The 9,855-nt window shown below is 51.3% G+C and overlaps 1 protein-coding gene across 4 annotated transcripts in view; it reads left to right on the top strand.

The window, feature by feature from the left end:
- Positions 1–2,690: 2,690 nt before the first annotated feature.
- The window catches only part of ARR3 (arrestin 3), a 31,460-nt gene continuing 24,295 nt past the window's right edge, over positions 2,691–9,855 (top strand). Inside the window, exons 1-2 of one of the 4 annotated variants that reach the window (XM_006020489.3) lie at positions 2,691–2,842; positions 3,463–3,569. The gene's annotated coding sequence lies outside the window, so the exon portion shown is untranslated. The other 3 variants (XM_006020490.3, XM_006020491.3, XM_014518447.2) reach the window with 3 other exon arrangements.

Below are 9,855 nucleotides of genomic sequence, written 5' to 3'. Positions count from 1 at the left end.
CCCCTCCAGCGGCATCCCGACCCCGCTCCCCACAAGGAGCAGGGCAGGGGAGGCAAGGCTAGCACTGCTAACCTTGCCCCCCTGTTCTGTCCACTCCGTTGCCCCCCGCCTCCAGGGAGCAGGGCGGGGGGGGGAAGAGGCAAGGCCAGCACACCTGGCCTTGCCCCCCCTCCGTCCCCTGTGTCCCCACCATCATGGCGGTGCTCCACTGCACACCAGCTCCTGTTCGAACACTTGTTCAAACTCTGATTGGCTGTTTGTCAGTCAATCAGAGTGTGAATAAAGCGTTACGGACAGACAGATATTCAGACAGATTTAGGCTTTTATAATATTAGAATGATGATGCTGTTTCCTCAGGGCTGTCCAATCAATGCCCCATGGACCGCATCCAGCCACAAGGAGTAAACTCATGGACTCCAGGGGTGAATATACACATACCAACTTTTTGACAGTTAACTTGACTTAACTTTTTAAAGTCAGTTTCACTGTCAGAGCATGCACACATATGTGGAGCAGAATTGACCCAAATGCAATGCAAGATAATTTACCTCTGAGGTGTATTATCTTAAGGTATGTTAAGTTGACTCAAACTTGACTTCAGGTACATGTGTATGCTAAGTCAACTTAGCTTAACAGTGGCCAGGCGCCACTGCAAGGGAGGGCTCACAAAATGGTTGCCACCATGTCATGGAGCTATACGTGTGTACATGCTGATGTGGCTTAACATAAGTTGACTTAGTTAAATTGCCTTATTTAAGGCAAAACATTTCAGATCCTTCGCTGGATGAGTGCAAGAGCAGTTCTGGCATGAACTCATTTCTGTGACTCAGATGTGCATGTCTGTGTAAATCCTGGACAGCACTCACTTGCTGACTTCGCAGGGAGCAAATACAGAAGAGGCATGAGTGAAGTCACTGAAAGACTGGAGCATGTGGTCACAGGAACCATTTTAGTAGCCCTTTGTGCCTTATGCATATTAGGAAAATTAATTATTGCTGCCACTGTGTGTCAGCAAAGGCCCCACTGTAGGAGCGAGTGGCCTGCCGACCTGAAGGCTTGCCAGGAGCAGCCTGATTCTGACTGGGCCCAGCTGTGCCTCATTGCTCCACTGCTGACAGCTAACCTTCAAGATAGAAGCCCAGGGCTCCCAGAAGAGCACTGCCTGCTTGTTGCTTTACAAATTTGTAGCTGTCTGTGACTTTGGTTTCTAGTCTTCAAGAGGTGCTTGACTTTGTTTTTTTGGACCCTTAGCTTGATTACTCCAGCCAAGAGTCCTTTGCCCTCCTCTCCAGGCGTGTGACCTGACCATAGGCACTAGGGGAGAATGCCTGTGCCTGGGCTCACAACAGCTTGGTGAGAATACTCTTGAGGTTTGGAAAACTTAGACCTATCACCCATGTAGCCAGGAGGTGTCATAGCCCCCAGGCCATGAGATGGCCTGGGGGGGGTGCTTGTGCTCTCAGTTAGCATCTCCATGGGGCTCCATCTTGATGTCACTTCTACCAAACCCAGCATACCCTCCCACACAACTGTTTTCAACATATCAGCATTTTTCCAATGAAAAACATTTCAACAAAAAAATCCAACCCTCTGAGTTGCTCTTGTGGTGAGCACGGGTTTAACAGGAAATGTAGGTCTGACTAGAACAAAACTATGGCAAGATCTTACTCTGCTCAGCCCCAGGCAGCTGGGGATTCCTGTTTAGCCACCCCAGGAATAGCATATAGCTCTTGAGGTGTCCATCTCATAGCCAAGTCAAGTCTGTCCAGCAGGCGGTTTTTATGGGCAATGGGGATAGAGAACAGCTATATCTTAAACAAATAGGAACTTGAAGGGAAGGAATGGAAAAAGCCAGCAAATTCTGTCAGGAACAAAAGCCACAGAAACAGCATTGGAGGCTAAAATGGGCTGAGCTAACAGTACTCCTAAGGATCCAGAGGGCAGGATAGTCAGCAGGCTAACTTCCAGGCTGCAATTTTCTGACCTTGGGACAAGGGTCAGGGAAGACAGTGCTCTGTGGCTGGCTGACTAACTAATTGGGGGAAACAACTTCTCAGGGTGTCTAGCTCCAGAGCAGCTTTGGCATTGGCTTCCATTGTGCTTGTGATGGCACCACTTCCCTATCCTCAAAGGGAAGGATGGAGATGTGAGGAAAAGCCGGGAGTTCGAGGAGAAGGATGGATAGGGCTCATCTTTTGTCAGACAGAGCAGAGTAGCAAATTCTACCAGAAATAAATGGCAGGAATTTATGCAAACCAGAAACTTCAATCACCACTGCTATAAATACGCTGTCAGAGGGAGTCAGTAATTGTGTGTGGTGGTAGGGAGGTATTGTGCTGTGGTCACAGGCTCCTGGGATTGAAGCTAATTAGGGTTGTGTTAGGCTGAGTATCAGCGCAGTGTTCAATTAATTACAGATGAGCAGCAGCTGCCATCTGTTGTTGGGGAGACTGTGGGAGGAAAAGGGCAAAGAGAGGATGATAGATGACAGCCTAGGCCCTGCTAGAGGAGGGGGCCAGGCCACAGCCAAGGGGTGGTGACTGTCCCAGGACCAGGATGTTAGCTACTGCCTGTGGCCTTGCTCTGCCCTCAGTAAGTCACTGCCTGCTTTCATCCCCAGCCAGTGACATGGGGTGAGCCCTGGATCTGAGGTTTCTATCATATGCCATTACTAATCCTTTCATTGCAGAACTGCCCTGTGCTTCCAGCATGAGATGACTGCATCTGCACCTTCCTTGTTTAACTGGGATTGAGGAAATTGCAGACACCATGGCTTGGAGAGCACTCAGCTGTTTGCTATTCTGTATTGAGAAAGGCAGAAGCTCTTAGGGGTGAACGAGAGGTAAGAGTTTGTATTAGGCTTTTACATGGGTAATTTTGGGTTGGAGGCAAGAAGACATTAGGTGGGGAGCTCTATGTTACAGGACCATGGAAACCGCAGGAATGAAGGAGGCTGGGGACTGAAGCCCTCAATCTGGACATTGGCTGGTAAAGCAGTTAATGCAGCTCCTAGATCTTGGTCTGTTGGCTACAGATTCAACCTCCAGAGACCAGACCTAGCCTGCAGTGGTCCCCAAGAAACCTTGCAATAACCCATGAGAGCTGGAGAAGCAGGATCTCTGGCTGGGCCCCTATATCCCTAACATTATTGTCTCCTTACTGGAAGGCTTCTTCTGGGTCAAAGGCTGTGCCAGGCAGTTTTGCTGGCCCAGTTAGTCACTGTGTAATCTCCTTTTTGCCTAGTCCTGGTAGGAGTAGCCTAAAGGCAAATTGGGATGCTACAGTCACTGGAAAACGCAGGTTCAGAAGCAATAAAAGCCCCTTCCCAGGGCATCAGCATCAATCCTGCTTCCTGCGCATTTTGATTGGTGTCACAGGAGCTCTCCTGCATTAATGGAGGGGCCCCAGGAGCTGGGCTGATGAGAGGCTCAGCAGCCCCTGTGCTGTCTGCTTTGTTTTCAGGTCCCAGGTGTGCACTGTCCTGGGTCTCTGTCCCATTCTACACAATGGTGATGGAGAGACACCTAATAGTTGATACTACCAGTAATTCCTCTTGTGATGCACTGCAGGTAAGCTGAGACAAGCTGCTCAATGTTAGACAAGCAGCCAGGAGCAGAAATAGCCAAAATTTGCCAGCCAAGGGACAAGCTGCTTCGGGCTTCTTAACAGTTTGAGTGGAAGCTGTGTTATGGGCACCTACAAGGAAAGTGCATTGAGGAGAGCTCAGTCTTCAAAGCAGGGACCGAGCTGGTAGGCAGCAAGAAGGTAGCTTTCCTGGTTGCCATGTGGGGTCCAGAATCTCAGTCTTCGGTATTAGGTGAAAAAGATCCCTAGCATCTACGGTGGCAAAGAAAAGCTCTGAGTGTAAACCCAGTCAGCAACAGGAGCTCTGAGGCATGAACTAGCTCATTCCCCGCTGGGAGGAGTTCATGCAGGAGTCAGTCCCCAGTAATAACAAACTAGATGTACATGGGAGGGTTTACGGCTGTGGATTAGATAGGATCTAGGGTTTTTCTGATTCTTCTCCCAAGCCTCAGGCAGTTCTCGGCAGGGACAGATCTGGAAACTGGAGCTCCTACCTCCTAGGTAAATGGAAAGACTCCCTGCTGTCTAGGAAGAGGAGAAATCCCATCTTGCAAAAAAGTCATACAGATTGCCCCAGAGGCAAGGGTGGGAAGGACCTGAGACATGCCATGGCTCCTGGTTACCAGCAGGTGTCACTAGACTCATGCCTGGAGTCAAAACAAGAACTAAACCAGGCTCTGTCCCTCTGTCTCCTGGGCAGGGCTGCCAGGGCCAGCTCCCTGCACCACAGCTGAGCAGACCCTGATGCACTCCCAGTTGCCTGCCCCCACTCGCATTCAAGTGCAGATGTTAGAGACCCCCATTCACTCCCTTCTGCTCTGTCCCTGAAGTGGGCCAGGCAGGAGGGATGCATATCTGTGTCCAGTGCTGACCAAGGCAAAAGGATACAGCCGGGTCCAAGGTCAGATTCACTGGCACAGAAAGGTTGTTCTCGTGGGACTTTGGCTGCATCTGAACCCGACTGCAGGAAGACATGAGATTCTGGGGGCTCGGATTTGAGATTCTAGTTTGTCTCTGCTTAGTTTCCATCTCTGAAGTGTGCTTGGATTTGGGGACGGGGACAGGAGAAGTTGGGTATGCCCTGTGCTGTTTGCTAAAAAACAAAGGGGGAAGCTCTCTGTGGACCGAACACCCCTGCATGTCTCTCCACTCCCAGCGGTGCCTTGATATTGCTTATTCTCATGGCGACCATTTGATCTCGGTTCCTAGGCTGAGCTTTTGCCACCTACGATGAGACCCTTGGGACATACGTTCTCTTATATTGTTTGTTTAGCACCGGGCACAACTGGCCCCCTAGCCTGTGTGAGGCTTTCAGATGGTACCAAAGTAGAAGTGAGTAATAACAATGAAAATAATAGCAAATGCTAATTAGAGAGAAATGCTAGGGACAGCTAAAGCAATGGTTCTCAACCTTTTTTGTACCAGGACCTATTCATAAAAACTGATGGCTAGTCCCAACCCAGTAAATAGTTTAAGTAGAAAACAGCCCCCTGGCTCGGCCAGTGTCCCTCACTCCCAACCCACAGCCCCACTGGCACTCCTCACTCCTGACCCACTGCTTCCTGCCCCAAGGCCCCAGCCCCCCAGTGTGTGGGACAAGGGGTGGGGGGAAGTGTTGGGCATGGGGCCCCCCATATTTGTGTTCCCACAGCAGGCATGAGTCTGCAGCCCAGCCAGACTGGCATGGGCAGAAGCCATCTCAACAGCCCAGCAGGCAGGACCCAGTGCAGGAGGGCAGAATCGAGTGGCAAAACTCACTGCTGCCACCACCACTGGGACCCCTGTGCTAGCTGTGCCACCAGCAGTGCAAGGAGTAACGGGAGGGGTGGGGCCATGCTGCTGTCACCTCCTCCTGCCACCAGCCACTCACATGCTAGGCTGTGGTTCTATCCCACCACCATGGCCCTGCCACTGCCCCCACTGGTGCTCCCCTCACACTTCCCACATTGCCTGCCACCCCAGATCCCCTCCGGGGTAGACCTGCAGCCTGAGGGGAGTGGCAGCGGTGGCTGGGCTGTGGCAGTGGGATACAGAGTGAGTGGCTGGCAGTGGGAGGAGGTGAAGGCAGAGTGCCGCCCGCCCCCACCCTGGGTTACTTCTTGTGTTGCTGGCGGCACAGCTGTTGCAGAGGTATGAGTAGTGGTGGCACCAAAGAGTCTCACCGCCCCGCTCTGTCTTCCTGCTTTGGTTCTGTCTGCTGGACTGCAGAGGTGGCTCCTGCCCATGCTGGTCCAGCCAGGCTGCAGCCCCGTGTCCATTGTGGTTGCACAAATCTGGAGGGGCACATGCTTCCCCATGCCTCCCTGACATGTCACCTATGTCCCTCTACCCCTTTCATACATTCTTGCGACCCAGTTTTGTGTTGCGACCCATGGGTTGAGAAACACTGAGCTAGAGAAATGTCAGCTGAGCACGTTTGAAGTGAGGGAGCCTTTCACACCTTCACATAAATGAGTGACCAAACAGAAGTATTTTTTAGGCTTGTTTAACTTAGACAAGCCCTTGGAAGTCTGATGGAAAGACATCTCCAGGAGCAGCAGTGAGAATTCAGGATGGCCAAGCTGAGGCACGTGTCCTCTCTGCACTGATGCACAGGTTTGCAGATAGCAGAGAAGACATCCTCCTGCACCTGAGACTGGCCCAGTGCGGTTCCTTTCCACCTGATGGGTTCCTCTCAGCTCCTCTGTCCATCCACCCAGCCTATGAGTTGAAAAAGACACATTTATCTTGTTTTTATCAGGAAAATAAGATCCTCTCTGCTGAATCCAGGCACTAGGAAATGAACGAAACTGTCAGCTGCTTTTCCTGGCTGGACAATACTCCCACCTGATCTCTTCACTGGGCTTTATGGGGCGTTCATGTCAAACATACTGCACAAACTTCAGATTTTTGTGGTCCAACCTCAGAGCCTAAGAAACAGCTGCAGGCCTGAATCTTAGACCAAAACCTAAAGTAAACCTGTTGCATGCTAAGTGTTATGCACTTCCTTCCTTCACACCCGCTTGTAACAACCACCCAGACCTTCCCACCCCAACGGCTGTAACTCTTCCCCTTACATCCCTATAGAACAGGTCTTGGAGTCAAGCCCATAGAAAGATCACAGTTCAGATGTCTTCTTGACCTTGGCAGAAATAGCCTCGGCTAATCTATGGGTTAAGCAGCTCATCTGTGTGTAGTTAAAGAGATCACAATCCCCAGCAATGGGCAACATGTCCTGACAGCTAAAATCCTCTCAGCTGATGATAACCCTACAAAGATGCTTCTTTTCAGCAATTGGAGTCCTGAGGGTCATAGATGGGTCAGGTTTGGATGGAGCAAAGGATATGCAGGCAGCTAAGGCTGAAGATGAGCCTCACGAGTGCAGAAAGGTTGTTGAGAGCTCTGGGATATAGGCATGGAGGGGTCACAGAACGTTCCAGGAGCACAGAGAGGTCTAAACTAGTGCTTCTCAAAGTGCTGATCCGTGGACCAGTGTCGGTCCACGAGCCACCGGTCGCCAGTCTGCAGAGAGTTGTCAGGAAAGAAAGAAATATATTCACCGGTCAGCAGCAAGTTGCCAGGAAAGAAAGAAATATATTTTCAGAAGCATAACATTGATATGTCATAGCGCCACAGTTCGTACATTCCAACACTCCAGGTGACGTCTCGTCGTGCAAGGTGAGGAAAGAGAAAGAAACAGCCGGTCGCGCATTTGTGTAGCGCTGTTATACGCAGTTGCTGCCACTGGCTGAACCGGGCACTGGTCCCTGGCCCACTGGAAAAAAAATTGCCGGTCCGCCACATCATATAGTTTGAGAAGCACTGGTCTAAACCATTCACCTGCTGGCTATGGTCAGCTGACCCTCGCATCTTCATTCAAAGACATCTCTGATGCTGCAGCAGGAGTACTGAATGAAATGGAAGCAGAGCTGTTGGCAGCTTAGTTTTCCATTTGTGCAACACTAGGCTCCATTCCTGATCTTCTGCTGCCCTTGGGGAGCCTGTAGACGTGGGTGCCTGTAGACGTGCTCTGAGGCAGCTCCAGAGCAGACTCAATTAATCCAGTCTGCTCGGGCGTGGTAATTACTACGCTCCAGATAGCCTCCGTGTCTCATGTATCAGTATCTTCATGCTTCAAAATGGCGGCAGAGGCACTTTATCTAAAGCTCATTGAACAAATTTTAGTTCAAGTGCCCTCGCTGCCATTTTGAAGCACAGGGACGCTAATACACAAGAAACTGCAGCGCTTTAATTAAAGCAGCTCTTGGAGCCACTCTAATTACATTCTCCCCCTGCCCCCTGCACCCCCAGAGGATGTGTAAAAGTGCCTATTGTGACTGCATCAACCAAGGGTTACACGGGGCAAAAATGGCAGAAACATGTTTTTTCCATACCACTGGCCCCCCTGCTCTTCAGGCACAGGCCATGACACCCAGGTTGGCCATGCTTGTCCTGAGACAGCACTGGGTGACAACCAGAGAGGAGGTACTGCTAGGTACTACCTGAAAATTGGCACTAATAACTTCCTAATCATATAGTAGCAGCTCCCCAAGGCTGGTGCTCCCTTCACAGTGACTGGCCAATCAGGTTACGTGCAGTTGTTAATCACTTCCAGGGGCATACAATGGCATGCCAGTCAGCTCCCTCTTGGCTTTGGAGTTTGAGGAGTGTCTTAGGTCAAAGGATGTATGCCTTCCAGCAGATTGCTAAGGCAGAAACTTCCGTCCCTCACAAGTGACTCAAGGGGATGCAGACTATGGATATACTTAGTGCTGAACTGGCCCCATTTTTACACCTGGGCTAGGGACAGACATTATACATAAACTAGTTTAAGTGATCAGAAATTGGTTTAAACCTGTAACAGAACAGACATTCAGTGCACATAAACCAGTTTGAAAATGGCTGAAACAAGTTTGGGATAAACCTGGTTGAATGTAGTATCAGACTTAACTGATTTGGCTCAAACTGGCTTATGCTATGTCTGTGACAGACCTCTTCCTGGTTTAAGTTAAATCAGAGTCCTCCAGCATCCCAGATGCTTTGTTGAGAGGGGCTCTGCTCTCTGCTCTAGCCCAGCAGGGCTGGCCCCACCCCTCTGCTCCCTGGCTGCAGCTCCAGCAGAGACTGCAGGCACAGCAGGGTCTGCCTGGCTTCCTCCTGCTCCCCCATCCCGCTCCCTGCTCAAGCAGGGATTCTCCCCTCCCCTCTGCCTTACACAGACACCTCTTAGCATTAGCTAGCATACCACATGCTGGTTATAATCTGTGCTGTGGGAGACAGGACAGTGTCGTCTTAGGGCTCTTTGGAGTGAATCAGTAGGTAGCTGGTAATGTTCCTCTGGTCCTCCCTTGGAAAAGTTGTTTAAGAAGAGATTGAACTAATGAGAGAGGCTGTTGTTTTCCTAATGGACTGATAAACACTGAGTTAGGAGTGATAAACACTGTATTATCAACTTCCTGCTGGGCTGCTCAAGGGTGGGGGAACCCCACCCTAATCAGAGCATCGTGGGGGCCTGGCCACGCCCCCCTCCCCCCCCAGCTTAGCTCTGTGGAAGGGAAGGGAGGAATGCTTTAGTATCCCCCCAGCTTCTAGCCTGAGCCATTGCAGGCATGTGCTGGCATTTCTTCAGTCCAGAGGGAATGTCTGCTCAATTACAAACTGGTTCAGCCTAGTCAGGTTAGATCAGGCTTGTCCAACAGGCAGCCCGCCAAGGCATTTTCTGTGGCCTGCGGTGCTGCAACGGGAAACGACAGTAAACACGATTTACTTTCATTCCCGCCCCTTGGCCCTCCCCTAGCCCTTCAGCAGCTTCCTAATGGCTGCTGAAGGGCTGGGGAAGGGACAAGGTTCCCACACACACCACATCAGCTTGATGTTGCCGACGCAGTGCGTAAGGGAAGAGGAGTAGCCATGTGCCGCTTGGGACAGGATGAGCCCAGCCAGAGCCCAGCCGGAGCAGCAGGGGCTCAGCTGCACTTTCCCCTACCTACACCGGTTAGTCCCGAGCAGCACGCGGCTCCATCGCCACCTCTGTTGGCTGGTGCCGACCCAGGAGGGTCTGTCCCATTCAGAGCAGCATGCAGCTGAAACCGGATTCCCATGTGCTGCTGAGGACTGGAGGAGGCTGGCTAGGTCAGCACCAGCCAGCAGAAGCAGCGGTGGAGCCATGTGCCACTCGGGACTGACCGGTGCAGGCAGGGGGAAAATGCTGACCCCCTGCCACTCCGGCTGGGCTCGTCCTATCCTGAGTGGCACATGGCTCTGCCGTGGCTTCTGCTGGCCGGGGGCGAG

The sequence above is a fragment of the Alligator sinensis genome, unplaced genomic scaffold, assembly GCF_000455745.1.
Source record: "Alligator sinensis unplaced genomic scaffold, ASM45574v1 scaffold809_1, whole genome shotgun sequence".
NCBI classification, from domain to species: Eukaryota; Metazoa; Chordata; order Crocodylia; family Alligatoridae; genus Alligator; species Alligator sinensis.
Note: the sequence above shows the minus strand (reverse complement) of the source record. Positions and strands in the feature narration are given on the sequence as shown.